At 46.7% G+C, this 26,660-nt stretch overlaps 1 protein-coding gene across 9 annotated transcripts in view; it reads left to right on the top strand.

Moving 5' to 3' along the window:
• Positions 1-26,660, top strand: part of LOC119969045 (zinc finger and BTB domain-containing protein 20-like) — a 430,652-nt gene that overhangs the window by 128,550 nt on the left and 275,442 nt on the right. The window contains exon 3 of one of the 9 annotated variants that reach the window (XM_038802210.1): positions 21,704-21,796. The exons of the other annotated variants lie outside the window; for them this stretch is intronic. The gene's annotated coding sequence lies outside the window, so the exon portion shown is untranslated. The remainder of the gene's footprint in view (positions 1-21,703; positions 21,797-26,660) is intronic. 9 annotated transcript variants of the gene reach the window in all.

Here is a 26,660-nt window from a genome sequence, read left to right as displayed (position 1 = left end):
TTATTTGGATATCTATCAAGAGGACAATTTCTTAATGTCATATCTCTTTTCAGGTTTGATAGTTTTTGCCCCATCTACTAATTTTGTTTTCAAAGGCCACAATTGGCAAAATCCTGGTTCAATGAGGAATGTAGGATGGCATGCCAGGAGTAGCGCCTAAAAATGAGGTGCCAACCGAATGATGCGACAGTGCGGAACTACATGCATTCTGGTCAGCCGAAGCAGCATATGATAAATGAAGTGACCCACAACTGATGGACTGGATCAAAACTCTGCATTCCCACCACATCCAGTCATGAATGGTAGGTGGTGGACAGTTAGACATCTAACTGAAGGAGAAAATTCCACAAACTTCTCTATCCTCAATGGTAGCAGAACTGAAGGTACTTTACCCCATTACGTGCACGCATGAATAATAGCAAAATACTGCGGATGCTAGAAATCTGAAATGAAAATAGAAAATCCGTAGCGGACTGGAAACATCAACTCTGTTTCCCTCTGCACAGATGCTGCCAAACCTGCTGGGTCTTTCCAGAATTTTCTGTTTTTATTTCACTTGCACTTATTCCTGAGTAACTGCTGTAACCAATAACAAACTCTCCTGAATAGCCCAGAGTGACAATTAGTGCAGGCGTATTAAAATAATCTGACAACATCCAGGATTGCAAGATTGATGATGTTTCACCAGAAATTTTAACTTTAAATCAATAAGTTGAAATGAGCAGGAGCTGCTCTGCTTCATCAAATTAGTGAAGGATACAGGAAAAAAGATATCACGTGAATTCAACATGAACAAGGCTCTTGTACAGCACAGGTATAAGAGGGTGCCTTTCCTCAAGGCAGGGTTCAATGTGGTCTGAAGACCAAATGGGTCAAAGATAGACTCCTATAGTAAGAACAATATTTATTTGTTACATTTAATATTTATTTGCTTTATAAATGATTACTGGTATGAGGAAATATAAGTAATTTTGAAAAATATGGAAAATCTGATCAGTGCAAAAGATAAGGCAGAAAAATTTGCCACCTTCTTCAGCCAGAGTGGATAATTGGTCTCGACCTCTTCCGGTCCTCGGCGACAGAGATACCACTCTTCAACCATTTCAGTTCAGTCCAAGTGATATTAAGAAACAGCTGAAAGTACTGGACACAGCAAAGGCTATGGGCCCTGATGACATTGCAGCTGCAGTACCGAAGAGTTATGCTCCAGAATTAGCCGCAAACCTAGGCAAGATGTTCCAGTACAACTACAAGACTAGCATCCACACGACAATGAAAAAAATTGCCCAAGTATCCCTTTCCACAATATAAAGGATAAATCCAATTTGGCATATTATTGACCCAATCATTCTGCGCTGTTCAGTACATCTACAACACTGGCAAGTACCCGAAAAAGTGAAAAACTGCCCAGATATGTCCTGTACACAAAAAGCAGGACATATCAAACCTGGCCAATTACCGCCCTATCAGTCTACTCTCAATCATCAGTAATGTGATGGAGGGGGTCATCAACAGTGCTATTAAGCGGCATTTACTTAACAGTAACCTGCTCACTGAAGCCCAGTTTGGGTTCCGCCAGGGTCACTCAGCTCCTGACCACATGGACAAAAGAGCTGAGCTCCAGAGGTGAAGACTGAGAGTGACTGTCCTTGACATTAAGGCAGCATTTGATCATGTATGGCATCAAGGAACCTTAGCAAAACTGGAGTCAATGGGAATCAGGGGAAAACTCTCCACAGGTTGAAGTCATACCTGGCACAAAGGAAGATGGCAGTTGTAGTTGGAGGTCAGTCATCTCGGTCCCTGAACATCACTGCAAGAGTTCCTCAGGGTAGTGCCCTGGGCCCAACCATGTTCAGCTGCTTCATTAAATGACGTCCCTTCCATCATAAGGTCAGAAGTGGCGATGTTCTCAGATGATTGCACAACATTCAGTGCCATTCGTGACTCCTCAGCTACTGAAGCAGTCCACGTGTAAAAGACCTGGGCAATATCCTGACTAGGGTTGACAAGTGGAAAGCAACATTTGTGCCATGCGAGTGCCAGGTAATGACCATCTCCAATAGGAGATAATCGAACAATCGCCCCTTGACATTCAATGACATTACCATCACTGAATCCACCACTATCAAAATCCTGGGGTTACCATTGATCAGAAACTGAACTGGACTAGCCCTATAAATATTGTGGCTACAAGAGCAGGTCAGAGGCTAGGAACGTGGCAGGTAACTCACCACCTGACTCCCCGAAGCCTGTCCACCTACAAGCCACAACTCAGGAATGAGATGGAATACTCCCACTTGCCTGTATTGAGTGCAGCTCCAACAACACTCAAGAAGCTTAATTGGACCCCTTCCACAAGCATTCACTCCCTCCACCATTGACACAATAGCAGCAGCGTGTACAATCTTCAGGAACTCACCAAGGTTTCTTAGGCAGCACCTTCCAAACTCACAGCCACTACCATCTAGAAGGACAAGAGCAGCAGATACGTGGAATCACCATCACCTGGAGGTTCCCCTTCAAGTCACTCTCACCATCCTGACTTGGAAATATATTGCCGTTCCTTCACGGTCACTGGGTCAAAATGCTGAAACTCCCTCCCTAATAACACAGCAGGTGTACCTACACAATATGGACTGCAGTGGTTCAAGAAGGCAGCTCACCACCACCTTCTCATGGGCAATGAGGGATCGGCAACAAATGCTGGCCTCAACAGCAAAGCCAACATCTCGTAAAAAAAATGAATTAATTAAAACAAAACATTAAACCATGACATGATGATCGATTGGTTTGGTTTTCACCAAGGCAATTCTATTCCAGACCTCATTACGAGCTTCATAGAATCATAGAATTTACAATGCAGAAGGAGACCATTCGGCCCATCGCGTCTGCACCGGTCCCTGGAAAGAGCACCCTACTTAAGCCCAGGTGTGCACCCTAACCCAGTAACCCCACCTATTCTTTATGACACTAAACTTCACCTAACCTGTACATCTTTGGACTGTGGGAGGAAACAGTAGCGCCCAGAGGAAACCCACGCAGACACGGGCAGGCAGTGCAAACTCCACACGGTCACCTGAGACTGGAATTGAACCTGGGTCCCTGGAGCTTTGAGGCAGCATTGCTAACCACTGTCTCACTGTACCGCTTGGTTCAAATGTGGTCAAAAGACCTGAATTCCAGAGGGTGAGGTGAGAGTGACTGTTGTTAAAATCAAGGCAGCATTTGACAGAGTGTGTCAGAGTTTGATTAAGGAACCCTAGCTAAACTAAAGTCAGTGGGAACTGTTGGGGGTGAGGTGGGTAGGGAGGCTAATTTAGCCACTGGTTGGAGTCAAAACTAGCACAGAAGAAGATGTTTGTAGCTATTGGCGATAGCTCATCTGTGCACCATAACATCGCTGCAGGGGTTCCTTGGGGTTGTGTCAGAGATCCATTTGCTTCATCGATCACCTTTCCTCCATCATAAGATCTGAAATGAGGGTGTTTGCTGATGGTTACACAGTGTTCAATGCATTTATGGTTCCTTAGATATTGAAACAGGCCATGCCCACATGTAGTAAAACCCAGACAACATTCAGACTTGGACTGATCAGTGTCGAGTAGCATTCACACTACACCAGTACCAAGCAATACCCTTTCCAACAAGGGTTAGTTTGATCCATCTCCTCTAGTTGGATGAGGAATGTAGGAGAGCATGCCAGGTGCTGCACCAGGAATACCTAAAAATAGATATGTGGATCAGTGAAGCTACAATACCATTATCGCATGATCCACCAGAAACACCCAGTGGGCTACCAATGGCCAGAAACTGATCTGGACCAGCCAAATAATTAACCTTTTCTGCAAGAACAGATCCGAGGCTGGGAATTCTGTGGTGAATAACTCGCTTCCTCAGTCCCCAAAACCTGCCCACCATCTGCAAAGCGCAAGTCAGGAGTGTGATGGTATAGATGAGTGCAGCTTCAAAAACAGTGAAGAAGGGTAATGTCAAGCAGAATGAAGCACCCCAAGTGATCAGCATCCATGCACCACCACAAACAGACAGTCCCACCGGTGCACAGTGACAGCAGAGTGTACCATTTACAATAGCATTTTTAAAAGTGAGGGTGGTGACCTGCGGGTAGGTCTTGTGCAGTGTTGGGATGGTCACTGAGTGATCGGCCGAAGCGTTCCCGCAATGGTCCTAATTGCAGGAGAAGCGGCCCAATGGCTGCCACAGGCATTTTTATTGACCATGACGGCCGTACCGCCTTTTAAATAAGATGGAAATAAGGCTATGCAGTCTTCCGGCCAGAAGCGGCAAGAGTGAGCAGGTCACGCGCCCTGCACATACACGTAACATCAAGCGACCTCCACGTACGTGCTTTTGGCGCAAAATCAGAGGAGAGCTTCTTCCATTTTCTAGCTGCCAGCAAGCAAGGCAAGGGAACTATGAAGATGGATTGTTTTCTTCCAAGTAAGAGACAGCCAAAGGTACAAATGGGCAGTGTACCTACTGGCCAGTATCCCACAAGAGAATCTGCTGAAGGGCAGGACAGACAGTGCGAGTGTTAGATCTGTACAGAGCTCCAGGACTTCTGGTTTGGTTAACAGTCTACAAAGAAGAAACTTAACTCGAGAACAAAACAGTATGAAGATGATTTCTTGAGGTATGATTTTGTCAATTGTGCCCATGCATAAAATGGATGCAAAGCCCATGTGTGTTATGCAAGGAAGTACTGGAAAATGAGAGAAGTTTCAGATTTTGAATGAGAAATGGTAGGTGCAAAATTCCTTTTTAAGGTTGAAATCCCAGAGTTAGTTGTTAACTTACAGTTGACTCTAAATTAAAAAACTATGTTGCTGTATCTGACTTGTGATAGCACATTAAAAGCATGCAAAAAGCCCATGAGGTTGTCAGCATTCTGGAGTAGCATTTCCCAGGATTATCCCGTGGAGGATAAAACAATCATTTGTTGCTATTGCCCTTCACGACGTCCTACATGTGCGCGATTTGATTTTCCATTCTCACAAAGATGAAGACGTCACAAAGGAACTGGCTAAACTCTGCGCTGGTATGCACATTGACCTCTCTTCCTGTGAACCTATTGGAGTGAGATCATGAGGAACAAATCGGCTCCCCTTATAAAGGTAAGCGAATGTGGCATGTGCCACAAAGATTGGCCGGCATGGTCCTGAAGGTCTGCCAGTTAATAAAAATAGGTCCCAGGGAAACATCATTGATCTACAATGTGCTCAGTAGCAACTCACTAACTTCCTTCAGCAGCATCCTCCAAAGCCATGAACGCAACCATCTAGGACAACACTGGACAGCAGGACATGGGACCACCACCACATTTGTTTCCTTCAAAGTTACACACCATCCTTTCATAGAACAACGTTACCATTCCTTCACTGTAGCTGGGTGAACTACCTGGAACTCTCATCTGAACAGCACTATGGGTGTATCTACACCATGTGGTTTGTAGCTGTTCAAGAAGGTGGGCTCTCCACCACCTTCTCAAAGTAGATAGGAATGAGTAACAAATGCTGCCCTTGCTAGCAATGCCCACATCTCGTGAACGAAGGAAACAAACATTTTTGCATTTATGTTCACAGACCATTCACTATTTCAGAGAGAGATCTCATCATATTTTTTCTGAATCATCTTTTCTGTATTGTTCGAAGACTTCACTATGATTGTGTATAGAATTTAGTGGTGTTTTTCCTGTAGACCTATTTGTCAACACTCAAATTGGCTCAATGGCAACACATCTAGCTCTAAATAAAATGTATTGGTTTATATCTGGACCAGCATTCTTGTGCAGTATTTGAGACCTAAATCCAAATTGTATATTGCGAAGCTGGAGGATGTAAACAATCCTAGGACACAATGTAAAATAAAAATAAGACTAGTTCTGCCAATTGCCATATTTATTCCATAACCATCATCATTACTAAAAGAACCAAATTATATAATTCATCCAGTTTGATTAAAAACTCAAACAGGGGTGGCACGATGGCACAGTAGTAAGTACTGTTGCCTCACAACACCAGGGACCCGGGTTCAATTCCAGCCTTGGATGACTGTGTGGAGTTTGTACATTCTCCCCCTGTATGCGCGGGTTTCCTCTGGGTATTCTGGTTTCCTTCCGCAGTCCAAAGTTGTGTGCGTTGGTGGATTGACCATGATAAATTGCCCCTTAGTGTCCAGGGATGTGCAGGTTCGGGGATAGAGCGGAGTGGACAGGTAATTGGACAGGGCAGTTCTCTGTCGAAGGGGTGGTGCAGACCCGATGGGCCAAATAGCTTCCTTCTGCATTGTAGGGATTATAGATCAAACAAACTCAGCAGATGTGACAGCATCTGTGGAGAGAGAAATTAGAGTTAATGTTTTGAGTCCACTGGAGTGGGTGCAAAGGCAATTCACCAGGTTGTTGCCTGAGATATGGAGCATTTGAGTGATGAAGGAAGGCTGAATAGGCTCAGATTGTTTTTGTTAGTGCAGTCAAGGCTGAGGGGGGGACCTGATTGAGATGTATAAAATTGTGAGGGCTATGGACAGGATGGATAGGAAGCGGCTGTTTCCGTTAGTTGAAGGGTCAATAACGAGGAGGCATAATTTTTTTTTGAATACATTTTGAGTACCCAATTAATTTTTTCCAATTTAAGGGGCAATTTAGAGTGGCCAACCCACCTATCCTGCCTATGTTTGGGTTTGCGGGGCGAACCTCATGCAAACACAGGGAGAATGCCCAAACTCCACACGGACAGTGACCCAGAGCCGGGATCGAATATGGGACCTTGGTCCCGTGACGCAGCAATGCTAACCACTGCATCTCCATGCTGCCTCGGGGGGCATAATTTTAAGGTGTGGGAAGGAGGTTCAGAGGGGATGTGAGGAAAATATTTTTCACACACAGGGTAGTAGGATTCTGGAATGCACTGTCTGGGTGGGTAGTAGAGGGGGAAACCTTACAACCTTTAAAACGTATGTGGATGAGCACTTGAAGTGTCATAACATTCAAGGCTATGAGCCAAGTGCTAGAAAGTGGGGTTAGTGTGGATTTGGTGTAGTCTGAGCAGACTCTATGGGCCGTAGTGCCTCCTCTACTGTATGACTTTATGACTCCTACATGACCCTTCTTCAGAACTAGAGAGGTTTCATGCATTTTGTCAGGTGGAACAAAAGGGATAGTCGGGATTAGTAAGAGGGTGAGAGAGATTAAATAACAAAGATGTCATGGAACAGTGGTAATGGTATTAGTAAAGAAACAAAGCTGTCCAGAGAAGTTATTAATAGCAAGATAAAGATCAGCACTGTCTGGATGCAAGAATAAGATGTAGACTGGCACTAGGGGAGGGAGGGCTGGTGACGGGGGTGAGGAGGACGATGTTCTCAACGTGGAGGACTTAGTTCATGGTCTGAAATTGTTGGAGACAGTGTTCAATCCAGAAGGCTGTAAATTGCTTAAGCATAAGATGACCCAGCTCTTTTGTGTTTTACTGGAACATTGCAGTGGCTGAGGGTAGAAATATCAGCAAGACAGCAAATTGAATTGAAGTAGCAACCTCCCGGAAGGTCATGCTTACAGCCTGAGAAAAGGTGTCTGCAAAGTGTTCACCCAGTTTGTGTTTGATCTCCACCATTTTAGAAGTGACCACATTGAAATTGAAAGAAGTATATGTTAAATGCTGCTTCACGTGGTCGGAGGCCTTGGACAGTGAGGTGAGAGGAGGCAAAGGGGCAGGTGTTAAACCCCCTATGATTGCATGGTAACATTCGATGGAAAGGGTTGAGGTGTAAAGTGTTAATGTCTCTTTTGGTCTGTGGAGTGGGGTGGGGGAGGACTTGACAAAATAAGTGAGTACAGAGACGAAGGTGATGGAGGAAGAGCTCATAAGGTGAGGGTGTAAGGGGATAAACTGAATTATTTGCTGAGCACTGGTTGTTCAGTGTCAGAGTGGGGAAGGTAGGAGGGCAGGGGTTAGAAGAAGGGACGGGGTCCGAGGGAAGGGAAGGAGAGGAAGGATCTGAAGGGGTGTCAGCACCCGTAAGTTGTTCGAGCTTGAGTTCCTTAACACCTGAAAGGAAGCAAAAATGTTTCTGGTTAACTGATAGAATTTCATAGAATCCCTACATGCAGAAGACGGCCATTTGGCCCATCGAGTCTGCACCGACACTTCGAAAGAGCACCCTACCCATGCCCTTCCCCATAACCCCTCCTAATCTTTGGACATTTAGGGGCAATTTTTAGCATGGCCAATCCACCTAACCTGCACTTAATCTTTGGACTGTGGGAGGAAACTGGAGCACCCGTAGGAAACCTATGCAGAAACAAGAGAATGTGCAAACTCCACACAGCCATTCAAGGTCAGAATCAAACTGGGGTCCCTGGTACTGTGAGGCAGCAGTGTTAATCACTGTGCTGTGTTGGCCCGACAAAGAATTAAATGAAACTGGAGAGTAGTGCTATTAACACCTACTATGCTAAGGTTGAGAAACTGTGTGGTGGTGGTAGTAGTGGTGGGGTGGAGTGTGGAGGAAGGATTGTGGGGGGCGGGGTGCCGTGCAGGGTCACTATGCGTAGCTAAAGGAAATGGACATGTCCAATGCTTGCTACTAAAACATGTTACACCTGATATACGTGCACCTTCTGTCATGTTAATCTTTGCAGCAGGCCTGCCTGCTTTCCCACCCCCTGCTACTTTCCGCTCCCCCCAGGAACCGTGGTCCAAGATCAAACGTCCCTGATGCAGATCCTGCTCAGAGGATGGGTGTGAGCATGCTCAGCAGAAAGACAGGGGTCAGACTTTGGCATAAACTGAGGAGCATCAGAGCTTAACTCGCAGTGAGTGCCTTGTAAACAGTGCTGATACAGGCCCATCACTGTGGAGTGACGTTACACAGACCCTGGGAGGGTGGAATAGGGTAGTTGGGACAAGGAAGAAGGACGGGAATTGGGGGGGGGAGGGTAATGGGGGTAAAGAGTGGAATGAGGGGCAGGAGTTTGCTGATAGACAAAGCCTCGTCTTATGATAATTGGGTGAGGATGAGGGCCTCTCTAATCCTCCGGGCATGCCAGACCCTCCCCATCGTGTGTCCTCCATTCATTCCGAGGGGCCTCCCCGGGCTCGTCCCCCATCCCCATATGTCCGTCGCCTCCTCAGATGAAGCCACATGTTCCTCCTCCTCCTCCAACATGTCGCCCCACTGCTGAGCCAGGTTGTGGAGGGCACAGCAGACCACCACAAAGCGGGAGCCCTTTTGAGAGATGTACTGTGAATCAGCAGAGCAGTCATGGCATTTTGAGCAGTCCAATGCACCGTCCAAAGACAGCATGGGTGGCAACTTGGACCTTATATTGCATCTCCACTTTGGTCTCTGCCTCTGCGCTGGCATCGGTAGCCAGGACCTTAGCGATTACCCCATATTCCCCAAATGCCAACCCGTCATCCTGGAGCGGTCTTCAAAGATGCTGGGGATCTCGGAATGTCCCAGGGTGTAGCTGTTATGCACATTTCCTGGGAAAAGTGCAAATGTGTTCATGATCCAGAGGTGCATGATGCAGAGGTGATGGTCGCACATGAGTATAACATTCTGGGAGCGAAACCCCTTCCTATTAATGAAGGGCAGTCTCTGATGTCACGGTGCACGCAAAGTGACATGTGTGCCATCAATTACCCCCTGTATCTGGGGGCATCCTGGCAGTGTGGAATCCTGAACATTGTTTTGTGCTTTGTCCAGCTCAGGGCTCGGGTATCTTATGAACCATTTTCCTTCTTTCCGGCTACAGAAAAGGAAGAAAGCAGCAAAAGAAGCCTTCAGGCACTTGTTAGAATCACTTGGCACCCAGAACCCCTCCCACCCCCCCAACCTACATCAGCGGAAAGGCTCACCAGCGCAGCCCACCGGAAAAGGCCTCTCCATCACGGAACATGGCAAAAGGCAGAAAGAAAGCCGTTCCACCCACCCATCAGGGGCACAGTTCTGCCCAGCACAGAATCTAACCTTGATTGGCGGATTGGCGTTAAGAAGCGACTCAAACCACCAGAAATGGAATCTAACATGAGTTCAGCGTAAGAAGGAAAGAGAATACTCCACCCCCTCACCAATATCGGTAGCGTGCACTGAAAGAAAACCGAAAACAGGCAGGAATATAATGAGGACACTCGCTGCACACAAGGCAAAACCGAGACAAACAACAAAATGAATACAATACCACCAGCTGTCAAGACATTGCCTGCCCCCCTACAGCAGAACCTACATTGGTGGAAAGGCACTCAATATCCCAGTATGTGTACAGGACAGCATGTGTGTAAATGTCAGTGTGTGCATAAAGAGTATAGGCATGAATGACTGCGTGTGTGTGCCAGTTAGAATGTGGGTGCGTGAGAGCGAGCAGAGCAAACAGCGCAGATCACGGAAACGGTCACGCCGACCCTGGGCACAGCAGAAGAAGGAGAGTGAACACCCCATCCTTCTCCAGCACTTGTAATTTTCCAGGGTCCAGGCCATAGATGTGAGAGGGTCGCAGCAGTCAAGCACACAGCTGCTAGCAAAAGATCCCCCCACCCTCACCTTCCAGGCATTTGCAAGTCACCCACAGGAGCAAGTAGCAAACACAACTTGCGGCTGTGACGTGTGTTCACAATTAACAAAGCCAATTCATCATGAGCAATAGTTTTCAGCTGCAAAGCTAGAGGCTGCTCACAGTCAAAGGGAGTTAATGTGACCTTCTGCTGATTGCAGGAACAGGGATCTGTCCTGGAAGTTTTTGGTAGGACAGACAGGCAGCAGCTGTAATTGCCCCTGTTATGACTTTCTACGATATCTTAAGATGGTGTGAAGGCCTCACAGACGAACCCCTCGCCAAACCTGGAATGCTTTCAGCCTCCCGACCATTCCCAAACCCCCCCCTGAGGGATCTCCTTTTCTCTCTCTCTCTCTCTCTCTGTCTCTCTCTCTCCCCTCCCCCCACCAAACACTGGGGCAGCAGCTCCAGTGTCTTTGAGCTGTATGCCGAAAAATGGAAATGGCTACTCACCTCCCCAGTTTCCCTGAACGGCCATTCTGCCAGTTTCACATTTAAAAAAAGGAGTACTGAACGGCACCTGCGTAATTTCTCGTTGGGGAGACGGTTAATTCCCAGGAGACCGTTACGTTCGACTTCAGTCTTGCTAATTCAAATTTGGATTAACGATATGCTCACCATATTTGGGCGAGGTCTGGAACTTGCCATCGGAGCGGGCCAGTTACATTGCCTGGAGCGAATCTTGATTTTGGCCTTTTCTGCTACTTAACACGTGCCCAGATCTGCACCAGTGCAATGCGGTGGTTAAATCGCACACAATGTTTATGATGCCTATAATCCTTATTGCACAGTTTAGCTTCAATACAATACAGTTAAATAACAAACAATGCATAATTTGTTTATCGACAGTTTATATTTTTGAATCACAATTTCCATAGAACCCTTACAAAAATTCCCTATTTTTGTATCATGACTCATTCAACACAACTTTAATAAAACAGCAGGAAACATGAACAAAAATATACTGGATACTGCGGATGCTGAAATCTGAAACGAAAGAGAAAATGCTGAAAAATCTCAGCAGGTCTGGCAGCATCTGTAGGGAGAGAAAAGAGCTAATGTTTCGAGTCCAATGACTCTTTGTCAAGGCTTTGACAAAGTGTTATTGGACTCGAAACGTTAGCTCTTTTCTCTCCCTCCAGACGCTGCCAGACCTCCTGAGATTTTCCAGCATTTTCTCTTTCGAAAAAAAATATACGGCTGGATTCTCCGTTCCTGAGACTGTGGGCGCAATTCTCCGGACTTACGAAAAATCAGAGAATAGCGGGCGGCGTAATTTTTTACGGACACGCTGGTCCGACGCCCTACCGCTATTCTCCCCCCCCCCACGCCCGACACGAATCGCTGCTCGCCGTTTTTTTACGGCGAGCAGCGATTCACCCCTGGCCGATGGGCCGATTTCCAAGGCCTTTACGGCCGTTTTTATGAACGTAAAACACACCTGGTCTGACCGTTTGTAAAAATGGCCGTAAAGTCCCGATCTGGGGAACCATGGCATCGATTGGCACGGCAGTACCACGGCCATGCCAAGGGTGACATGGGCCCGCGATCGGTGGGCACTGATTGCGGGCAGCGGGTACTTAACCTGTGCACTCTTTCTCCCTCCGCCGCCCCGCTGGATCCATTCGCGGGGCGGCTGAGGGGCATACCGGCCCGCGCATGCGCGGGTTTCACGCATATGCGTGATGCGTCATCCGCGCATACGCGGGTTGGAGTCGTCCAATCCGCACATGCGCGGCTGACGTCATCTGACGCGTCAGCCGTCGCTAACTTTGGCTGGAGGGCTTAACGAAATTCGTTAAGCCCGCGATGCCGGAGTTCACAGCCGCGCGATGCTAGCCCCGACCGGGGAGCAGAATCGGTTCCCGGTAGGGGGGGCGGAGGCTGGCGTCAAACGCGCCCGTTTTTGACGCCAGCTTCCCGATTTTTCGTAACTCGGGAGAATCGCGCCCTGTGTTGATGCCGGGGTTGAATTGGTGGACAGCAAAACTGGCGCCGTACCTGGACTGATCCAGCAACTGTTAAGCACCGGTACAACGTGGAATACAATCTATCCCAATGAGAAATGGTGCCAGATTCGCGATTGACATTCAGGAGGCAAACAAGCTGCAGCACACATACACACTTCACTGCCGACACGCTCCATCCCAGCCAACAAGATGCCACTGGTTGCGCTGGAGCACGTCCATACGGCTGATGGGTCAGCTGGGGCCAGAAGGCACCTGGGGGGGGGGGGGGGGGGGGGGGGGGGGCCTGTGGGGGACAACCATACGATTCGTGATGCTAAGTTCACAGTGCACAGTCAGCGGCATGCACAGTTGCATTGGTGCCTTGCAGGCTGCGGCAATGGTGGTCCATGCCTGTCCATTGTGACCCCACCGCTCACGTTCTGACCAGCGGCACAACTGTCAGCAAACTATAGCAATGTTGGACACTTTCCCTCAGCCGCCACAGTGCCTGTTCGACCATTTAAAAAAATAAATAAATTTAGAGTTCCCGATTATCTTTTTTTTCAATTAAGGGGCGATTTAGCATGGCCAATCCACCTATCCTGCATATTTTTGGGTTGTGGGAGTGAGACCCACGCAGATAGGGGGAGAATGTGCAAACTCCACGCGGACTGTGACTCGGGCTGGGATCGAGCCCGGGTCCTTGGCGCCGTTAGGCAGCAGTGATAACCACTGCACCACCATGTCGCCCTTGTTTTAAAATTTTTAAAAGCAGAATTGTACCTCGCCATTGGGAATTCAGCCCATTGGGGGCGGAGAATCGCTGAGGCCCCGGAGAAAACTGTGTCTGGCCCATTATTGATATGCCAATGGTGTTTACTGCACGTGCATTCTGGAACACATTGATGCCGCTGTTAAGGTGACGGAGAATTGCGATTTGACATCAAATCGGCACCTGAACCAATTCTCCACCCAATCACGTTTCCCAATTCCGGCGTCGGCTGAGGGAGAATACCGCCTCTGCACAAAATAAATTAGATTTTTTAAATGTTCTTTTTGCCTCTGGTAAAAATTTGACAATTGACTAATTGTACTAAGTGAGCATTAAAATTACATCACTTGGGAACATTGTGATTTGATCAGAAATTCTATGTCGTGGGAATGAATGGGAACTGATATGATTCGATGGCATGGATTTATCTGTTGTCATGTACCCCAATCTATTTGACATATTTTGACATCAATTTTTTTACTCTTCCTATATAAAAGCACACCATTTTAATGTTTCAGACTATATTCTTATATTCAGGCCTGTCTGTCAATCTGAGTACTGACTTGCTTACTTTAACTTGGACAAATTGGCGTGTTTATTTTTCTGCATTTTACATAAATGGTAAATTTACTTGTAAAAATGAATACCATCTATTTGATTACACTTAATCCAGATTGGTGTGCCACATCAGTATCTTTTTTTAAACCTGTGTTTACTGCTACCTTGGAACAACTGGTATCCCAGTGAACATACCTGATTACAGATTAAGAGCAGGTGTGGGCCATTCTGCAAAACTGGCTGCTCTCATTGTCATCTCAACACCACTTTCCTTCCTGCCCCCTTTATACTTACACTCTCTTGTCAGTCAAGAATACATCTAATTCAGCCTTAAAAATATTCAATGCCACTGCCTCCATCACGCTCTGGAGAGCTAAGATTTTTCCTCATCTCTCTGTCTTAAATGAGAGACCTTTTTACTTTTAAACTGTCCCCTAGTTCTAGTCTCTCCCACAGCATCCACTTTGTCAAGTTTCCTTATATGTTTTAATAAGATCGTACTTCATTCTTCTAAAATCCTGTGGTTACAGGCCCAACCTTGACAAACCTTTCTTCATAGGATAACCCCCTCATTCCAGGGAGTAGTAGATTGACCTGCTTTGAACTGCTTTTAGTGTAGTTACTTCCTTAAATAAGGAGACCAAAACCGTATTCTGTTCTGTAGTTGTGGTCTCACTTTTACCCTGCACAACTGCAGCAAAATATTCCTACTTTTATATTCCATTCTCCTTGTATTAGGCAACAACATTCCATTTGCCTTTCTAATCACTTGCTGTACCTGCATATGACCTTTTTGTGACTCATGTACCAGATCACTCTGTACCTCAGTGTTCAGCGATCTCTCCCTCTTTAAATAATGTACTTTTTAAAATTCTTCCTGCAAAGTGGACACATTCACATTTTCCCACATTATATTCCAACTGCCAATTCTTTGCGCTTCCATGTCCCTTGGCAGACTCTTTGTGTCCTTTTCACAACTGGCATTCTTACCTGTCTTTATGTCATTAGCAAGTTTAACAACCATACATTTGTCCCCATCATCCAAGTCACGAATATAGATTGTAAATAGTTGAGACCCCAGAATTGATCCCTCAACTTGTTGCATCTAGCCGGCCTGAAAATTATCCATTTATGCCGACTCTCTGCTTCCTGATAGCTAACCAATCCTCTCTCCGTGCTAACATGTTACCCCTACACCATGAGCAACCTGTGGCATTCTGTGGCATCTCGTTCGATAGCTTCTGGAAATTGAAGTACACCAGCAGCTGAACCATGTAGATCATAATCATGCAGGAGTGTATTTCTGTGGGCCAATGTAAATTGGTGCTTTGTTTAAAACACCCTTTCTTCATGTGAGCATAAGTGTTGAGATCAAGCTGTTTTGTTAGAAAGGGATGGAGGAGGGGGCCATTACACTTAAATCCAAGCCTGTTGTCATCTAACAGGCACAAAATATACTTTCTATTTAGTACAGAGCTGGATAGCTTAGTGGCACAGTGGTTAACACTGCTGCTTTAGCATCAGTGACCTGGGTTTGATTACGATCTCGGGTGACTGTGTGGAGTTTGCACGTTCTTTCTGTGTCTGCATGGGTTTCCTCCGGGTGCTCAGGTTTCCTCCCACAGTCCAAAATTGCCCCTCGGTGGGGTTATGGGGATAGGGTGGAGTATTGGGCCTGGTTAGAGTGCTCCTTCAGAGGGTCGGTGCAGACCCGATGGGCTGAATGGCCTGTTTCTGCTTTGTAGGATATTATGAATTGAATATTGGGCCTGCATGGCTTAGCAGAACAATGTGGTGCACTTGCTTATTAAGCCAATGTGGGGAGCTGATCCTTTTCTCTAGATTTTTTTCTTAGTCTGTATGTGTATTATATCAAAAGGAAGTAATGCTGGAGTATTATGTGATCAGTACCTCAGTAGTCATTGAAAATGCTAGTTGGATCTTGATGATACTTGGCTTTAGTAGAAGTGAAGATTTTGGGCGAAAGAAAAACACAAAATCACCCTTTGAGTTTTACAAAGCATAAAGGGATTCAAATGCAGCTGGTTTCCCTAACCAGCTGTGTTTTTGAAAATGATGAAATCAACAATAACTTGTACTGATATGGCTTTTCTTTTGAATTCCTCATCTCCTGTGAGAATGGTTGGGTAATTGGCCGCAACTGGAACCAGAAAAAATAATAGATTTGGAGACAGGAAGTGATGGTAGTTAGGACATGCAGTAATGGAGAGTTATGATAGTAGACCATATTTCAGAGTCTATATAAGACTGGGAAAGAGAGACAGGAGGGTTATAGTTGCTTCACAGGTCCAGAGTTCCAAGTTCGATTCCCAGCTTGGGTCACTGTCTGTGCTGTGTCTGCATGTTCTCCACCTCTCTGCGTGGGTTTCCTCCGGGTGCTCCAGTTTCCTCCCACAGTCCAAAGATGTGCAGGTTAGGTTGATTTGCCATGCTAAATTGCCTTTTGTGCCCAAAAAAGGTTAGGTGGGGTTACGGGGATAGAGTGGAGGCGTGGGTTTAAGCAGGGTGTTCTTTCCAAGGGCCTGTGCAGACTCAGTGGGCCGAATGGCCATCTTCTGCAATGTAAATTCTATGATTCTATGATTGGCAGACGAATGGATTGGAGAAGGGATGATTGGAAGACAGAGAAGGGAAGGGAATGGATTGGAGAAAGGATAAAGGTTTGGGTAACAGTGGGACTGGAACAATATTCCCCAGTGGCAGGGAGCTATGTTTTGGGCAAATCTATTTCCAACTCTTGTCAGAAGATGATTCTCTTCTCACCGATGGGGTTGTGTTATTTTGTGGAAAGCGAGGGTAGTGTAGGAGGTTGTGGTTAAGGGGGGATTAAAATGTTTGGGTTTTAGCTCTGCTAGGAAAAGAAGAACAATACCGTGGCATTTATAAACTTTCAGATTGGCCTGTTTATTGTTCTAGCATTTATGTTTGTACACTGTTATAACCTGCACGAGACCTATGGGGTCGGACCAATTAGTCTCCAGTGAGTCTTGTTGTATATGCGCTTCCCCACTGAGGGGCAGAGGCCCCATCAACCATGGATACTATATATATAAAAGCTCGGCCGAGTGGGAACCGAACAGAGGAGTCCCAACTGGGGCCTGTGTACAATGTGTAAATAGTTTCTTTTATCCTCTTGTGTGGGCTCCACTGTGGACACAATACTGGAGACTAGGATAAAGAGGAGCTGCAGATGGCACTGCTAATTGTTGGAAACCAGACCATCTCGATTCATACCAAAGGGAAAAAGTTTGCACTACTTTCAAAATGCTGTTCTTTGGAAGATTGGACGTATTTGATTTGAGCATAGAAGACTGGACGCAATATGCCGAACATATACGCTATTTCTTTAGGACCAATACTTTAACAGGTGAAGAGTGCCAGACAGTGATACAGTTGACTACCTGTGGAGCACCCACCTACAACGTAATCAAAAGTCTAACATAACTCGTGTCTCTAGACTCAAAAGGCATTTGAGGAGTTGGTAACGCTAGTGGCAAAGGCTGTATTAATCGCTGTCACGAGAGAGTACAGATAAGGAAGTACAAGAATTGCAGGGAATGGAAGTCAATAGTGTCGGGCATGCCTTAGCCCTCTAAAATGGAAAACCGCCAAGGTTAGGGCTGTTGGTGTAGGATGGCATCGACCAGGCTGGACATGTCCCCTGAAACCAAAGAGGAAGACCTTAGGCTATGTGGTGTGTGCGGCTGGAGAAGCCGCAGAGTGCGGAAACAATGGGGTGGACAGTTAGCCGTCGCTCCACTAGAGGTAGGCGTCAACCCTGGTCCGGCACATTTCTCTCAGAGCAGCGAGGATTCGAGTGCATACAATTAAGTTGCATTGGTGCACCCAAGGAAGAACTCAGACGGCTAGAAGATCTGGGGATCATCAGGCAGTTAAATTTGCAGACTGGGCAGAACCGATAATCTCCCTCCTGAAGTGGGACAAGGCCTTTGTGGTGATTGTAAACTAACCGCGAATAGGGGCTCCAGATCAGTACACAATGTCTCGAATCGAGGATTTATATGCAAAGTTGGCTGGAGGTCACTGATTCACGAAGCTCGACATGAGCCATGCATACCTAGAATTGGAATTAAACCCTGAGTCATTGCAGTATGTGGTGATGAATATCCATGGGGGCTGTACAGGTACAATAAAACAATAATTTATTTTAGCCTCTCGTGGACACAATAAACAAGATGCCTTTAATTGTGTACCGCTATATTGCATAGGTTATATAATGGCCTGAATAAGAGTAATGGTGAGGCTATTAGCTCGCTGTTGCTATGAGCTAAAGCAGTCTCGCTAAATGCAGAAATCAGACAGTTGCTGTTCCAAAATCTATGCTGTATTATACAACACCATGAAACTCTATGTTCATATGCACCCATGAAAGGTGCAAAGCTGCGGTACTTTGATAGTACCTCATAGATACATACTGAGTTCACCAGAAAAAGTATGGCCCACCCATTCAAGCTCTCGGTGAATTCATAACAGTGTAATAAGTCCTGATTACTGCCAGACAAGAGGTCTGTTATTATAAACTTCCTTTTAAAAATGTGGAGTCCATTCCTTCAGATTTTAATTACTCTCGGAATTTTTTTTACTTTCCCTTTTAACTTTCTATCTTTCTCTTCAATCCTATCTTTTTCCTTGCTACACTTGATTTTTCATTGAATTATCTATTATAACTTTCATTGGTTTAGTCTTTGCGTATCTAAGTGAAGATTCTGCTTCCAAATATTGGACTTGATTTTGACTCTTCATGTGAACCACAATGGGAAATATGCAACTTCCAGCCCCTCGCAGCTCTCAATTGATTACAACCTGAAGGTAATGCTGTGTGCGTCACGGTGACTATATAAATTTGAGAGGAGATGGGCTGGCATTCTCCATATTTGGGGGTGTGGGGAAGAGACCAATTTTTGTGGAATTGAGTCCAATATGCTGTTCAGTGATTGCGGCAGATACAGGCGATAATGTTGGTGGAAATAGCTATGCCAAATGCCAACATGATGTTGTTTAGTGAGAGTAGATTTGGAGGGCATGAGAAATATAAGCAGGAATAGGCCACAAGGCCCATCAAGCCAGCCCCACCTTTCCTCTTGGAAGGAGCGATCACAATATGGTGAAATTTAAAATACAAATGGAGGGTGAGAAGGTAAAATCAAACACTAGTGTTTTGTGCTTAAACAAAGGAGATTACAATGGGATGAGAGAAGAGCTAGCTAAGGTAGACTGGGAGCAAAGACGTTGTGGTGAAACAGTTGAGGAACAGTGGAGAACCTTTCAAGCGATTTTTCAGTGCTCAGCAAAGGTTTATACCATCAAAAAGGAAGGACGGTAGAAAGAGGGAAAATCGACTGTGGATATCTAAGGAAATAAGGGAGAGTATCAAATTGAAGGAAAAAGCATACAAAGTGGCAAAGATTAGTGGGAGACTAGAGGACTGGGAAATCTTTAGGCGGCAACAGAAAGCTACTAAAAAAGCTGTAAAGAAGATTAAGATAGATTATGAGAGTAAACTTGCTCAGAATATAAAAACAGATAGTAAAAGTTTTTCCAAATATATAAAGCAAAAAAGAGTGGCTAAGGTAAATATTGGTCCTTTAGAGGATGAGAAGGGAGATTTAATAATGGGAGATGAGGAAATGGCTGAGGATCTGAACAGGTTTTTTGGGTCGGTCTTCACAGTGGAAGACACAAATAACATGCCAGTGACTGATAGAAATGAGGCTATGACAGGTGAGACCTTGAGATGATTGTTATCACTAAGGAGGTAGTGATGGGCAAGCTAATGGGGCTAAAGGTAGACAAGTCTCCTGGCCCTGATGGAATGCATCCCAGAGTGCTAAAATAGATGGCTAGGGAAATTGCAAATGCACTAGTGATAATTTACCAAAATTCACTAGACTTTGGGGTGGTCCCAGAGAATTGGAAATTAGCAAATGTGACACCACTGTTTAAAAAAGGGGGAGGCAGAAAGCGGGTAATTGGAGGCCAATTAGCTTAACTTCGGCAGTAGGGAAGATGATGGAATCTATCATCAAGGAAGAAATAGCGAGGCATCTGGATGGAAATTGTCCCATTGGACAGACGCAGCATGGGTTCATAAAGGGCAGGTCGTGCCTAACTGATTAAGCGGAATTTTTTGAGGACATTACCAGTGTGGGAGATAACGGGGAGCCAACGGATGTGATATGTCTGGATTTCCAGAAAGCTTTAGACAAGGTGCCAAACAAAAGGTTGCTGCATAAGATAAAGATGCATGGCATTAAGGGTAAAGTAGTAACAAGGATAGAGGATTGGTTAATTAATAGAAAGCAAAGAGTAGAGTTTAATGGGTGTTTCTCTGGTTGGCAATCAGTAGCTAGTGGTGTCCCTCAGGGATCCATGTTGGGCCCACAATTGTTCACAATTTACATAGATGATTTGGAGTTGGGGACCAAGTGCAATGTGTCCAAGTTTGCAGACGACACTAAGATGCGTAGTAAAGCAAAAAGTGCAGAGGATACCGGAAGTCTGTAGAGGGATTTGGATAGGTGAAAATGGGCTAGGGTCTGGCAGATGGAATACAATGTTGACAAATCTGAGGTTATCCATTTTGGTGGGAATAACAGCAATGGGATTATTATTTAAATGATAAAATATTAAAACATGCTGCTGTGCAGAGAGACCTGGGTGTGCTAATGCATGAGTCATAAAAAGTTGGTTTACAGGTACAACAGGTGATTAAGAAGGCAAATGGAATTTTGTCCTTCATTGCTAGAGGGATGGGGTTTAAGACTGGGGAGGTTATGCTGCAATTGTATAAGGTGTTAGTGAGGCCACACCTGGAGTATTGTGTTCAGTTTTGGTCTCCTTACCTTAGAAAGGACGTACTGGCGCTGGAGGGAGTGCAGCGGAGATTTGCTAGGTTAATCCCAGAGCTGAAGGGGTTGGATTACGAGGAGAGGTTGAGTAGACTGGGACTGTACTCGTTGGAATTTAGAAGGATGTGGGGGGAATCTTATAGAAACATATAAAATTATGAAGGGAATAGATAGGATGGATGCGGGCAGGTTGTTTCCACTAGCGGGTGAAAGCAGCACTAGAGGGCATAGCCTCAAAATAAGGGGAAGTAGATTTAGGACTGAGTTTAGGAGGAGTTTCTTCACCCAAAAGATTATGAATCTATGGAATTCCTTGCCCAGTGAAGCAGTTGATGCTCCTTCATTAAATGTTTTTAAGATAAAGATACATGGTTTTTTGAAGAATAAAGGGATTAAGGGTTATGGTGTCCAGGCTGGAAATTGGAGCTGAGTTCACAAAAGATCAGCCATGATCTCATTTAATGGCATAGCAGGCTTGAGAGGCCAGATGGACTACTCCTGCCCCTAGTTCTTCTGTTCTTATGTAATATGATCATGGCTGATCAGCTCATTTTCTGTGCCATTTTCCCATATCCCTCTATTCCTCTATCTATCAAATATTTACCCACCACCACTTTAAATATTTCTAATGCTCCAGCCTCAACCACCCTCTGGGGCAAAGAATTCCAGAAATTCACCACCCTACACACCTCCGTTTTAAATGACTGGCCCTTTATTTTGTAGCTATGTCCCCTCGTTTGAGACTCTCCCACTAGTGAAAACATCTCATCATCTACCCTGTCAAGACCCCTCAGAACTTCTTTATTTAAATGAAGTTACCCCATAATTTTCTAAGCTCCAAGGAATACATACCCAGACTATTTAGTCTCTTTTGATAAGTCAACCATCTCATCCCAGGAATTAGCCTGGTGAATTTTTTTTGGGATCTTTATAATGTTACTATATTCTTTTTTAGGTAAGGGGACCAAAACTGTATACAGAGTTCCAGGTGAGGCCTCACCAACACCCTGCACAATTACAACAAAACTCCAACCCCTTTGCAAGAAAGGTAAAAATGCTATTTGCCTTCTTAACTACTTGTTGGATCTGCCTGCTAGCTTTTTATGGTTCATGCACTAGAACACTTAGATTCCTTTGTACTTCACCCACCTGCAGTCTCTCTCCATTTGGATAATAATCTGTCTTTTGATGCCTCCAACCAAAGTACATGACCTCTCATTGCCCCATCTGCCAGGTTTTTACCCAGTCACCCATTCAATCTACATCCCATGACAGAATCACAATATCCTCATCACAACATGCCCTTCCACCTATTTTTGTATCAACAGCAAACTTGGAAACCATGAATTATGTTCCTTCCTCGAGGTCATTAATGTGTATGGTGAACAATAACAGGCAGAGAAGGATGTCCGGTGGCGGCAATGAGGGAGTAGGTCGCACATTTGGTGGCTCCTGTTTCGGTCGGACTTTTGGACCTTTCCCCCGACTTTTTAGCGCTTTTGAGCGCGGAACTGGAAAGCAATAGTACTCAGGCACTGAACCCATACAGAGTTGTATGGACTTAAAAAGCCAGAGGGACCGTAAACAGCAGAATAAGTGGTCAAGCAAGGACATGGTGGAGGCTGTGAGAGAGACCAATATGGCCGATGTCCATAGCAAGGCGCCGACAGTCCAGCCTACAATGGAACAGATGCCACAGGCTATGCAGGAGGGCTTTTTAGCTCTGAAGCACGATAATTTGGAGCCACTCCACAAGTCGATTGACCGATTGGAAAAAATGCTGGATGATCAGGCTGAGAAGCTCCAGAAGCTGGAGAAGACGGTGGAGGAGCAGGCCGACTTTCAAACAGTGGCGGACGTGGAGATTTAGAGGTTGAGGGATCAGCAAAAAAATGTTCCTGGAAAGGCTGGAGGACCTGGACAACAGATTTGCCAGCAGAATGTAAGAATCGTTGGCCTCCCAGAGGGGGCTGAGGGGCTGGATGCTGCCGCGTATTTGGAGGGTATGTTTCAGAAGCTGCTGGGGAACGAGGTGTTCCCTCGCCCGCCGGTGGTGGGCAGGGCACACACAGTGCAGGTGAGGCAGCCGCGACGAGGGGGTCCCGCACTAGCGATGGTGGTCAGGTTCCACAGGTACCTGGACAAGGAGCGGGTTCTGCAATGGGCCAAGAGCACACAAAGCTGTACTTGGGTCAATAGCACCCTGCGTGTTTACCAAGACCTGAGTGCTGATGTGGCCAGGAGGAGGGGAGGCTACAGGCAGGTGAAGGAGATTTTGTATGAGAATGAGGTGTAATTCGGGCTGCTTCTTCCGGCGTGACTGTGGGCTACATATGACAGTCAGCACCACTATTTCGAGGAACCCGAGGAAGCGATGGACTTTGTTAAGAAGCATGGGCAGGCCCTGAGCTGAGGACTCTCGTACTCATGGTAGAACTTTTAAGTCTATTTTGTTTCTCTCTCGCTGTGAGAGATGCCTGCATGCTTGGGTCCGTTCTTTTCATTTTTTCGACCTTTTTAGGTTGATGTATTTTGGTTGCGATGTGTTTTTCTTGTTCTTTTCCGTGGTTTCCTTGCATGTTTCCTTTTTGGGTTTCTGGTTTGGTTGGAGTTTTGGTAGGGGAAAAATATAAAAAAGAAAATAGTTAAAAAGGTGCGGTTATGATGGGGGTTTTGGGGGAATTTTTTGCAATCTTTTTCTGTGTTTGGAGGGGAAGGGCTGAGAGTGCCCGGTACTTCTTATCTCTATTTGTTTGATTTAAATTGCACTATTGTTGGGGATGTTTCTGACTTGTATAGAGTTTTTGTTTAAGCAGGGCTGGTTTGGGGAAGTGGTATGGATGGAATGGGGGGAGGAGAGCCAGGGAACAATTGGTGAGAGACGCGCTGGTGCCGAAGCTGGGAGCCGCCAGGCTAGCTGGGTGGGCTAGTCAACGGAAGCCAGGTGGGGGGGGGGGGGGGGGTGTTCATATAGTTAGTTAAGAGCAGGGGTTAGGTGGTAGGATGGTGTTGCGGGGGGAGGGGGGGGGGGGGAGAGTTAATCTGCTGATGATGGAAATTGGACAGGGCAACAGTGAGGAGGGCATGGGTGAAGCCAGCCAGGAGGCGGGCCTGAGGAAGCGCAACACATGGCTGGGAGGCTGGCCAAGGAAAGGGGATGGCTGATCAGCAAAGGGGGGGGGGGGGGGGGGGTGGGGGGGGGGGGGGGGGGGGGCGAAGTGCCCCAACCAGGCTGATCACCTGGAATGTTAGAGGGCTAAACCGGCCAGTGAAGAGGGCGCATATGTTTGCGCATTTGCAGGTTCTGAAGGCGGACGTAGTCCTGCTTCAGGAGACGCACCTGAAAGTGGCAGACCAGGTTAGGCTCAGGAAGGGCTGGGTTAGTCAGGTCTTTCATTCAGGGCTCGATACTAAGACTAGGGGGGTTGCGATCCTGATTAATAAAAGGGTTCAATTTGAGGTGGAGGGTACAGATGCGGATGGGGGGCGGCAGATTTCTTATGGTTAGGGGTAAACTCGAAGGGGTGAGGGTAGTCTTGGTTAGTGTGTATGCCCCTAATTGGGACAATGTGTATTTTATCAGGAGGTCGCTAGGGAAGATCCCCGATTTGGACTCGCGCAAACTGATCATGGGTGGGGACTTTAACGCAGTCCTGGACCCGAGTCTGGATCGGTCGTATTCAAAAATGGGAAGGTTGCCAGCGACGGTAAAGGAACTGAGAGGGTTCATGGAGCAAATGGGGGGGGAGCTGATCAGTGGAGATTTAGCCGGCCGTCGGCAAGGGAGTTTTCGTACTACTCCATCGTATACAGGTGTACCATATCGGACCATGCTCCGCACTGGGTAGACCTACAGATTTGTAAGGATAGCTTTCAGCGCCCGCAATGGAGGCTGGAAGTTGGATTGCTAGCGGACGAGGCAGTGTGTGTGTGAGACTCATGAAATGCATGCAGAATTACCTGCAGGTAAACGATACCGGAGAAGTCTCAGCAGCTGTGCTCTGGGAGGCACTGAAAGCAGTGGTGAGAGGGGAAATGATCTCAATCCAGGCTCATGGGGACAGGACAGATAGGGCAGAAACGGACCGACTGGTTAAGGAAATTTTACGGACGGACAGGAGTTACGCGGGGTCCCTGAGGCCAGAGTTACTCAGGAAACGACAGAGGCTGCAGGCCGATTCCGGGGTGCTGACTACAGGCAAGGCTGTAGAGCAGTTTAGAAAGGCAAAAGGTGCGATATATGAGCATGGAGAGAAGGCCAGCAGAATGCTTGCGCAACAACTAAGGAAAAGAGAAGCGGCTGGGGAGATAGGAAGGATAATGGATGGTGGTGGGGGGGGGGGGGGGGGGGGGGGAGAGAAAAATCTGGTGGGGGACCCGGCAGGGCTGAACAAGGTGTTTCGGGACTTTTATAGGAAGCCGTACACTTCAGAATCCCCCAGGGGACCGGAGGGGATGACACGATTCCTGGATGGACTGACCCTCCCAAGAGTGGGTAGGGGCTTGGTAGACGGACTGGGGGCCCTGGTCAGGATCGAATAGGTATTGGGGAGCCTGAAGGTCTTGCAGTCGGGTAAAGCCCTGGGCCGGATGTGTATCCAGTGGAGTTTTCTAAAATGTTTGCCGAGATAGTGGGACCGATCAGGGTTTTTAATGAGGCAAGAGACAGAGGGGTTCTACCCCCGACGATGTCGCAGGCCACCATTTCCCTTATTCTGAAATGGGATAAAGACCCGGAGGCTTGTGGTTCTTACAGGCTGATCTCTTTGATCAACTTAGACGCTAAGTTACTGGCCAAAACCTTGGCGACTAGAATTTAGGACTGTGTACTGGACATAATTGCGGAGGACCAAACCGGGTTCATAAAGGGTAGGCAACTGGTGGCCAATTTAAGAAGGCTGCTTAATGTGATTATGATTCCCCCGGAGAGCAGGGAGGCAGAGATAATGGTAGCTATGGATGCGGAAAAGGCTTTTGACCGGGTCGAGTGGGACTATCTGTGGGAGGTGCTGGGACAGTTTGGGTTCGGGGAGGGGTTCATTGACTGAGTTAGGCTGTTATATCAGGCCCCAGAGGCTAGTGTAAGGACGAACAGGACGACATCAGATTACTTCAGACTGCACCACGAGACAAGACAGGGTTGCCCTCTCTCCCCACTGCTGTTCGCGCTGGCCATAGAGCCCCTGGCAATTGCTCTGGCAATTGCCTCAAGGGATTGGAAAGGGCTGGTCAGGGGGGAGTGGAACATACAGTCTCGTTATACGCGGATGACCTGCTGTTATACGTACCGGACACAATGGCGGGATGCACGGTACAATGGAAACCCTGAGGGAATTTGTCTGGTTTTCAGGATATAAATTGAACTTGGCTAAGAGCGAGTTGTTCGTAATTCAGGCGAGGGGGCAGGAGAGTAGGCTGAAGGGTTTGCCGTTCAGCCTGGTAGGAGAAAGCTTCAGATACTTGGGGATACAGGTGGCACGGGACTGAGGCCGAATAAAGCTATCCTGGGATTTTTCTGGGCGGGGAAGTCCCTGCGGGTGAGGAAGGTGATGCTCGAAAGGAACAGAGGGGAAGGGGGGCTGGCGTTGCCGAACTTCATCAACTACTACTAGGCGGCCAACATAGCGATGATAAGGAAATGGATAGTGGGTATGGGGTCGGTCTGGGAGCGGATGGAGGCTGCTTCGTGCAGGGGCACCAGTTTGGCAGCCCTGGTTACGGTGCCTCTGCCGCTCCCGCCGGCGCAGTACCCCACCAGCCCTTTAGTGGTAGCGGCTCTTTGGATCTGAGGCCAGTGGAGGAGGCATAGAGGGGAAGTGAGAGCATTGGTGTGGACCCCAATCTTCAATTTTTAATCCATGCTAACACACTTCTTCCAATTCCATGAATTTTTACTTTCTGCACCAGCCTCT

Source organism: Scyliorhinus canicula, chromosome 7, assembly GCF_902713615.1.
Source record: "Scyliorhinus canicula chromosome 7, sScyCan1.1, whole genome shotgun sequence".
NCBI lineage: Eukaryota > Metazoa > Chordata > Chondrichthyes > Carcharhiniformes > Scyliorhinidae > Scyliorhinus > Scyliorhinus canicula.
The sequence above is the reverse complement of the archived record's forward strand: the minus strand, read 5'-3'. Positions and strand labels throughout refer to the sequence as shown.